General features: G+C 46.1%; 1 long non-coding RNA gene across 3 annotated transcripts in view; it reads right to left on the bottom strand.

The window, feature by feature from the left end:
* Window positions 1–4,929: 4,929 nt before the first annotated feature.
* Window positions 4,930–9,759, bottom strand: part of LOC135094047 (uncharacterized) — a 138,223-nt gene continuing 133,393 nt past the window's right edge. The window contains exons 5-6 of one of the 3 annotated variants that reach the window (XR_010263561.1): window positions 7,892–7,956; window positions 4,930–5,743 (exon numbers count right to left, since the gene is read on the bottom strand). This is a non-coding gene — a long non-coding RNA (uncharacterized LOC135094047). The remainder of the gene's footprint in view (window positions 5,744–7,891; window positions 7,957–9,759) is intronic. The other 2 variants (XR_010263562.1, XR_010263566.1) reach the window with 2 other exon arrangements.

The raw sequence follows: 9,759 nt of genomic DNA, 5'->3' as shown, positions 1-9,759 counted from the left end.
GGGTAATACGTCTGACAGGGAAGTGTTTGATGTCCACGAGCAAGGCTAAGTTATCGCGAGGGTTGGTAGTGCTCGTCCTCGCCGCCGCCACTGCGAGGTTTGCCTTCAATTTATGGCCACGTATGACAACTTGATGTGTGTATTTCCGCGAGTGTGCCTTCAGCGATACGTCTCGGGATTTATTTAAGGAAAGGAAACGCTGCGCAAACACCGGTCATGATGGACGGGGAGGGAGTTATAGCTTCGTCCAGCGACCAGGACTGAATATCGACACTTGACAAACGCCTTGATCCCTGCGCGCAGAAACCCACACCAGTAAAATCCACTTCCTTACATGAATTATTTGGCCATTTTACACACGGACATATATTTTCACGGAGTTGTAGCGCCATTACGCACCATTTACTCCTTTACATTACCACAAACACGGAGGGGAGGCCACATTACTGCCGCGTAAGGTCCCAAAAGATCACGCAGGAGTGGCGGTGACTGGTGACTCAACACGAACACACCCCGCCGAGTGAAGCTTCTGGTGAGACCTGAGTAACTTGCGCCTTGTATTATAAAGGATGGGATGATTTGTAATGTTTGTAGCAGTAGTAGCAGTACAATAATAACAGTAGAAGTAGCAATAGTAATAATGGTAGTAACATTGGAACAGTTTTCATAATCCTGTTTGAATTTCTATCTCTACTCGTACTCTGAATGTTGCTACACACACACACACACACACACACAAAGAGAGAGAGAGAGAGAGAGAGAGAGAGAGAGAGAGAGAGAGAGAGAGAGAGAGAGAGAGAGAGAGAGAGAGAATAAATGAATGAATGAATAGCAAAATGAATAAATGAATGAATGAACTCAAGAAAAAAAGGAAAACACCACTAACCCACATAATTGCAAACAAACATACAAACATATCAAATACCAAGCAAAAAAAAAAAAAACAGGAAACGCTCACACGGGGAAAAGAAAACAAGATACTCAGGACGAAAAGGGAAGCACTGAAAGAGAGAGGGAAGGAAAGCAACTAAAAAAAGGGAAGATGAAGTAAGAAAAGAAGAGTGACGACGATGAAGTGAGAGGGGGTGAGTGAGTGAGAATGAGAGACGGGCGTGTGCTGTAGGCGTGTGAGGAATGGTGACAGTGATGGCGGGTATGGTGAGGGCGTGGGAGGCTTGAGTAATGGTGACAGGTGAGAGCTACTCCGGACAGCCGTGATGGGGAGAAGGGAGGGTGGTAGGTGGAGAGAGGAAAGAAGGAAAACGAGGAAGAGGAAGAGGAGGAGGAGGAGGAACGAGTAGTATTAGTAGACGGAGGAGGAGGAAGATAGACCAAAGTGGAAGCTGTGAAGAAAGAAAGGAGGGAGAGAGGGAGAGAGGGAGGTAAATAGAGGGAGGAAAGGTAAAGGCATTAGTAGAGGTTAAGAGAGGATGGAGAACACATAAAAGCAACTCCCAAGAAAAAGAAGTTAAAAAAAATCTGAGTCTACGCCATTGCATTCTCTCTCTCTCTCTCTCTCTCTCTCTCTCTCTCTCTCTCTCTCTCTCTCTCTCTCTCTAAAATCGTTATCATCACCCTCTATAATTTCACTAAAAGGATAAAGAAGAAAAGGAATAACAGTAACGTACAAAAATACACACAAATAAAAATAGAAATAATTAATTACGTACGTTCCAACCCTTGCCGACCCCACCTCGCCTAAATGACCCGAAAAAGGACCCCAGGCTCAGGTAAACCGACCCTAAATTACTCCTGAAAAGCGACTCCCCTTAACCTGTCCTCACCTGGGTTCTTCGAGGGCCCGAGAACCCTAATTTTCCCTCTGTCTTTCCCCTCTACTCCTCTTCTCCTCCCCTCTTGTCTACCAGTTTCCTCCATTACCTCACGAATGTCCCTGATGGAGGTAAAGCAGAGAAGGGAAAGGAAGAGAAGGTGCTGGCTGGAGAGAAGGAAGGAAGAAAGGAAGGAAGGAAGGAAGGAAGGAAACGAGGAAGGAAGGATGGATGGATGGATGGAAGGGGATACCAGCTGGATGAGGAGAGAGAGAGAGAGAGAGAGAGAGAGAGAGAGAGAGAGAGAGAGAGAGAGAGAGAGAGAGAGAGAGAGAGAGAGAGAGAGAGAGAGAGAGAGAGAGAGACCAGCTGCAGAGGGAAAGAGAAATGACAGCTGCTCAACCTTCGTCCATTCAAGAAGGGAAAGAAAAAAAAAAAAAAAGTTCGCCACTTCTAACTCCCTACCAATTTCCTTTTCCTTCTCCTGTTCCTTCTCCTGCTCCTCCTCCTCCTCCTTCAGTAGTCGTCCTCGTCCTCCTCCTCCTCTTCCTCCTCCTCCTTTAGTGGCCATTCTTTTCTAGGTCCACCATCTTCCCTTCATCTACTCCCTTCATCATTTTTCCTCCATTTACTCCTTTTATCGTCACCAAAATAGTACATAACCTGCAGTCGCTCACAGGTCTTCACAGGTCGTTCCCTTGGTCGTCCCTTTGTAGAGATTCAGGTGCAGGTAATCAGATGGTGAGGCTCAGGTAGTGTAGCCCTGAATTAATCACCAGGTAATTGTGCCTTGGTCCTGAGTCTTCATTATTCACCTACTTGAGTTATTTTACATCAGTCTGTGTTGAATGGTCTAGATTATTATCAGGCATTAGTATGTAGCAAGGTTGTGTAAAAGTGGAGAGAGAAAAAAATGATGCGTTGTCCAGTAAACAGTGGCTATAGAAAACGGGAAGGTGGATTTGGGGCAAGAGAAACATGGCACAGGCACACACGTCACCCTATTCCGTTCTCTGTTCTATTATGTTCTATTTATCATTTCATTTATTTATCCATTATTATTTTTTTATGACATGTTAATTTCCCTTCAACCTTGTCGATGTAAACAGAGAAGCAAACTGGACAGACAGAGAGACAGACTGAGCGTTCTTAGTAATATACATAGCCGTAGATACATGCCTTTGTACTGTACGTATACTCTCTCTCTCTCTCTCTCTCTCTCTCTCTCTCTCTCTCTCTCTCTCTCTCTCTCTCATTCACTCTGGCGTCCCCCACAACAACCAGTGAAAGAAACACACGCGTCACAAACATCTGAACCCGTTTACATGTTTGAGCGTCGTAAACCGGGGCAGGGGGAGCGTGGAGCACTTTGCCCTAATGTTTCTGTGTCTCTATCTGGGCTATCTATGGCACGGCGGCGCGGGGAGGAGGAGGAGGAGGAGGAGGAGGAGAAAGTACTACATAACTCAAAAGTCCTTGGGTCAAAACGATAAATAGTGATCCTGTAACAAGGTACGTAGGAGGAAGAGGAGGAAGAGGAGGAAAGACAGACAAATAAGTGGATGATAAGAAACTATCGAGACGACTCAAGAAAAGAACATGTCGATGAGTGGAGGAAAAATTATGGATCACCTAACAAGGATGTGAAATAATGCAAACCGGAAGAAATAAGGAGGAGGAGGAGGAGGAGGAGGAGGAGGAGGAGGAGGAGGAGGAGGAGGAGGAGAAAGGGGAGACGAAAAATTTAAAGAAAAAAAAAGATCAGAAGTGAGAGAAGAGAACAGGGAAAAGACATGCAAACCAAGAAGAGGAAGAGGAAGAGGAAGAAGAAGAGGAGGAGGAGGAGGAGGAGTAGGAGGAGGAGGAGGAGAAGGAGGAGGAGGAGGAAGAGAAAGAGGAGGAATTAGCAAGGCACAAAAGTTGTCTATGTGGCACTGCGAGGTTCTGGCGTCACTCATTCCATCCTCCTCCTCCTCCTCCTCCTCCTCCTCCTCCTCCCTCAGCGGTGCCATAAAGTGCCAACCAGTCACCGCCAGATGGATGGGCGGAAATGCGGCACTTTAGGACATGCGAGGAGGAGGAGGAGGAGGAGGAGGAGGAGGAGGAGGAGGAGGAGGAGGAGGAGGAGGAGGAGGAGGAGAAGAAGAAGAAGAAGAAGAAGAAGAAGAAGAAGAAGAAGAAGAAGAAGAAGAAGAAGAAGAAATAATAATAATAATGATAGTGATGATGATGATGATGATGAACAAGAAGCAAAAACACGAACACACACACACACACACACACACACACACACACACACACACACACACACACACACACACACAAACAAACAAACAAACAAATAAACAAACAACATATAACGTAGGAAATTAATGAGAAGGGGGAAGCAGAAACAGGATAAAGCGGAGAAGAGAGAGAGAGAGAGAGAGAGAGAGAGAGAGAGAGAGAGAGAGAGAGAGAGAGAGAGAGAGAGAGAGAGCAAAATTGGAGCAGGAAGCCGTGATTGGGTTCAGGCGAATGGGAGAATATGTAGTGCTGCAGGAGAGAGAGGGAGGGAGGGAGGGAGGGAGGGAGGGAGGGAAGGAGGGAAGAGGAAGGAAGAGGAAAGGGGAGGAAGGGAGGTGAGTAGGGAAAGGAAAAGGGAGATAGCAGGAGGGAGGGAGGGAATCGGAGTAAAGGGAGAGGGAGCGGTGTAAAGGGAATTAGGAAATAAAAACCTGCAACACCACTTTTAGAACTTATTTTTGTCTGTCTTTGACCTCCCCTCTCCCTTCCTCCTTTATGGAAGCAAAGAAAACGGGCAAGCCTATCACACAAAGGAAGAATGGGAAGCGAGGCGCAGCACAATAACAAACCATCACCAAAGGAAATCAACAACATGAAACACACATGGAAAAATGCAAGGGAAAATAAAAATATGACTATCAATAAATTTTCCATGTGCTTCACCATTCTTTTCTGAATTTACGTACGTACGAGCTCCCTTTTCCCTCGCCCACGCCTCCTTTACCAGAACCCCAGCTGTATTTTAAAATTCGTGCGGCTCAGTGACTATATATATTCCTAACTAAACCTTTACTTTTTTTCAAGGTTGTTATCATCTGTATAATCCGATATTTGACAAGTGAATATAAGATTTGGTGTAAATAAAACTCAATTTGCCACATGCTTTATATCAAGGCAAGAGAATGCAGGCCAATCAGCAGTGAGTGTGAAGGTGTTTACATCCTCACGTATCCTCAGGTGGTGAAATCACTGCTCGAGACAAGGACATCGCGTGTAATGAGTTGTTGCTTTAGGGATCTGACTGTCTTCTGGACTTATACAACAAGCCCCTTACGGTGACAGCCCTACGTAACGCGAACTGCATCCTAACTTATGTACACAGGCACTCTGGTGAGCTATTTTTTAAGCACTTTCGTTGTCCTCGGTAAGTTCTATATAAAAATAAGTAAATAAATAAATAAATAAATAAATAAATAAATAAATAAATAAACAAATATTTCAGTCATCACAACCAAGTACCAGTAAATAAGTACATGAAAACATCAGAAAATAAGGAAAGCTGCAAAGGCCATCAGGTAGACGTGTTACTGTTTGTACAGAGTGTAATACTTTCTAATATCTTTTTCCTCCTTTCAATGATACCCAACCATCTCCTAACACTCAAACGCCTCATCTTTTGCATTCCTTCCTCTTATTCCCACCTGCATCTCCTCACCTCCTTTCTCCAATACTCATGACTTTCCACGCCATCTCTTAAAAAATTTTACACCCTCTTCATCCTTGGCCACATTTCTGCATCCCTTCCTTGTTCTTCTCATTCCGTCTCCCACTCCTCTCCTTCGCTCTCATCTCTCCTTCGTCCTCCCTCTCCGTCTCCTCTTCACCAAGGGCACCTCTCTCCCGCTGACTCGAATGGAGCTTTCCTGGAAATGGGAGGAGACTGGAGCCCTCTCTCAGACCAGACACTGCAACAACATTCGTAAAATTAACCCTCCATTGTGTTGCTGCTATCAGTGGCATAGTAGTAGTGGTGGCGGTGGTGGTAGTGGTGCCCTTGCATTATAATTCCCTTCACATTTCAAATACCTATTGTCTTTCCCCCAAACAAGCTAATATTTATGAGAGGTAGAAGCTGTCACGAGGAGAGGTTGTGGTGGCCCCTGGCGTGCACACACACACACACACACACACACACACACACACACACACACACACACACACACACACACACACAGGCACACAGGCACACACAAGCAGGCGAGCAGGGGCTGACAGATGGACATGTAACCCAGGCAGGCAAGCAAGCAGGAAGACAGGCAGGCGCGGTGATAAGGCTGAGGACACTGAGTGAGGCAGGAGGCAGTGGGCGCGGGAGGAGGGAGGCGGGAGGAGGCAATGAAGAAGAGGATGAGATGATGCAGTATTTATCACCTTGTCGATATGAAGAGACGGGAGGGTGAGAGGCAGGAATGAAAGGTCAGAGAGAGAGAGAGAGAGAGAGAGAGAGAGAGAGAGAGAGAGAGAGAGAGAGAGAGAGAGAGAGAGAGAGAGAGAGAGACGGGCAAATTAAATGAGAGAAGAGACGGGAGGAAGGGAACGAAGGACGCGGGCAGGGAACGAAGATTGGAAAGGGCAAAGACAGGGGTAAAGGGAGGAGAAGAAGAAGGAGAAGGAGGAGGAGAAGAGGAGAGGAGGGATGAAGGAGGAAAGCGAGGAGAGGGCAGCCCGGCGCACATTTACAATCAGCAGAACCAAGAAGGAGAGGTACACGGCGCTCACCTTCCCCTCTGACGGCCCGGCTATCTTGAGCGACGCTGAGCAGTTGTCGCTATCTTGTTATCCTCCAGCACTACCCTCCCCCCTCCTGTCCCCTCTCCACCACCATACCACCTCCTCCTCTACTTACACCCCCTACCCATCCCCTTATCCCCTCTCCACATCCTTGTCCTCCTCCCCTTACCCATGTACTGTCCTTACTCTTTCTCATTTTCTCGTCCTTCTACTCCCTCTTCCACTCCTCCTCCTCCTCCTACGACGACTACTACTACTCCTCCTCCTCCTCCTCCATCAGAGCAATAAAGACCTCTCCTGACAATCTCAAGAGAACAAGAGACACCAAGCCTCCTACTGACTGTCTAAATAGAACACACACAAACACACACACACACACACACACACACACACACACACACACCTCCATCTTGATTTTGAATACATGTCAGCGAGAAAAACACGAGGGAAGAAATGTGTTATGATGAGGAACAGCGCATAATAAATAGTGATGCCTAGTTGTTGATAGGCCTACGGAGCACACGTGTAGGCTGAGTATGAACCAGTGTGCAGATAAGGCAGGCCCGAGTGGGAAAAGGAGGAGGAGGAGGATGAGGAGGAGGAGGAGGAGGAGGAGGAGGAGGAGGAGGAGGAGGAGGAGGAGGAGGAGGAGGTGTTGGTGGTAATACGAGAGAAGACAGAGTAACAGACACGTCACTCCTCCTTTCAACAATTACCTCTGAAGAGAGAGAGAGAGAGAGAGAGAGAGAGAGAGAGAGAGAGAGAGAGAGAGAGAGAGAGAGAGAGAGAGAGAGAGAGAGAGAGAGAGAGAGAGAGAGAGAGAGAGAGAGATTCTTTGTTCCTAAAGGGCGAAGCTAAAACGAGATTGCAAGTCTATAATTTATTCGCTTATACATCGCCAGTGAAAAATGCATGACCATCACCACCACCACCACCACCACCACCACGACCACCAAGAACAAAAACAACATAACACCACTCGGCGACCACCCAGTTTGCATGGCGGGGAAAAGAAAAAAAAAAAAAGGGAGGAGAAAAAAAAAAGACGTCCATTAGGGAATGTGAGTTTCAGAAAAGTTTGACAGGCATGAGCGGGTGCATCTACACACACACACACACACACACACACACACATTCAGGGGTTACCAATTTCATCTCTCTCTCTCTCTCTCTCTCTCTCTCTCTCTCTCTCTCTCTCTCTCACACACACACACACAGCGGGTACACAACACATGCGGTGACTTATTAGATCGATTTCCCTGTCCCGCCACGCCCTCTACTTACCCAAACGAGCCTCGGGAAGCACAGATGAAAACACTTACTTGTGCCCCAGTGACGGAGACTCCCTCTGGCGCTCTGCTGCCCGGGGAAGGGAAGGAGATGACGCCTGCATGAAATTTACAGTTGAGTTGAGTCCCAGTATGGTGTTGTTTCTTGGTATTTGATGTTGTTGATGTTGCTGTTGATGCTGTTGTTGATGCTGTTGTTGATGCTGTTGTTGTTGTTGTTGTTGTTGTTGTTGTCGCTGGTGGTGGTGGCGGTGGTGGTGGCAGCGGTGTTATTGTTGCTATTGGGGTTTTTCCTCTTTTAATTATCTACTGGTATAACTGCTGCTGCTACTACTACAATTACTACTTTCCTTCTACTACTACTATTTCTACTACTACTTTCCTCTTCCCACCGCTTCCTCTTCCCTCTCTTCCTCGTCCACCTCCTCTTCTTCCTCCTCCTCATTATCATCATGATAATCGTTATCGTAATTATCACCTTTTCCTTTTTCTTTTCCTTCTTCATTATGTCCAACTCATTTTCTCTCCTCCTCCTACTACTACTACTACTACTTTTCTTCTTTCTTTTTATTCTTCTTCTTTTTCTCCTCCTCGCTCTTTTCCACTAACTGCATATCATTTTATTCTTCTTAATGGAGGCTATTATTTCATTTCCTTTTCTTTTTATCTTTTGTTCCTTCTTTTGTTTTTCTCTTCCCTTTTAAGTTCTATAATTAGTTATTTTCAAACTTCATCTTTCCTTTTCTTTTATTTCTTCTATTTGTTCTGTAGTACTTCTGACCTTTAATCTCTCTCTCTCTCTCTCTCTCTCTCTCTCTCTCTCTCTCTCTCTCTCTCTCTCTCTCTCTCTCTCTCTCTCTCTCATCCATTTTATCTTCTGCATTTTCATCTCATTCCATCATTTGGCTTTTCTTCCTTCAGAATTTTCTTCACAATATTTTCTTTCACCCTCTTTTTCCCTCAATTTTCTGCCTTTCTCTATATATTCTCCTTCGCCTTCATATGCTTTCAATTTCCTCCTCTTTACTCACTTATCCATATAAAAGTACGTGGCTTCTTTCCTTTTATCTCTCCCATCTCTTCTCTTTGTCTCCAGCTCTCTCTCTCTCTCTCTCTCTCTCTCTCTCTCTCTCTCTCTCTCTCTCTCTCTCTCTCTCTCTCTCTCTCTCTCTCTCTCTCTCTCTCTCTCTCTCTCTCTCTCTCTCTCTCTCTCATCCCTGCCAGCGCTTGGAGGTAATGCAAGGGACCGGGCCAGACCTCTCATTAACCTGTCCTCACCTGCTGATTTAGCGAGGTGAGGGCCAAGTGGCGCCTCTCCACACCTACCTCCCCCTCTCCCTCCCTCCCTGTTGCTCTCCCCCTCTCTCTCTCTCCTCTCCCTCCCCAGCCAGATCATTACAAGAGACCTGTGCTTTACCAGAGGTGGCCTGTTGCAGCCTGACTGTGTTCACCTGTCGGGTATCAGGTATTTGTCCTCGCTCACACCTGACATTTGTTAGTGTTGACAGCTGAGTTTTACCTGGCGTTTCTTTCAATGTACAGCTGTGGCTTGTAGGGGATTTGAATATGTTAGCTCACCTGTGATTTATATGCAGGGATGTACCGGTGACAATTGCGTTGGTCTACCTGTTATTTGTCTATGTTTGCAGGTATCTAACGTAGAGAGGTTCCGACGAAAGGTTCACGTAAGTCTACCTGTAATTTGTTTGTTTGCAGGTATCTGGCCTAGACTGGTCCAGGGGCAGTGTCTGGTAGGCAAAGGAAGAGGGTTGATTGACTGATTGACTGACTGGCTGAACTGGTTTTGTTCTACTTACGCTCAGAAATGCGCGCAGTCTGGGAATATTCAAGGAAAGAAAGAAATGAATGATGACTGAATGGACAGTTTTACTCTTTCCAAA

Source organism: Scylla paramamosain, chromosome 3 (genome assembly GCF_035594125.1).
Source record: "Scylla paramamosain isolate STU-SP2022 chromosome 3, ASM3559412v1, whole genome shotgun sequence".
Taxonomy (NCBI): domain Eukaryota; kingdom Metazoa; phylum Arthropoda; class Malacostraca; order Decapoda; family Portunidae; genus Scylla; species Scylla paramamosain.
The sequence above is the reverse complement of the archived record's forward strand: the minus strand, read 5'-3'. Positions and strand labels throughout refer to the sequence as shown.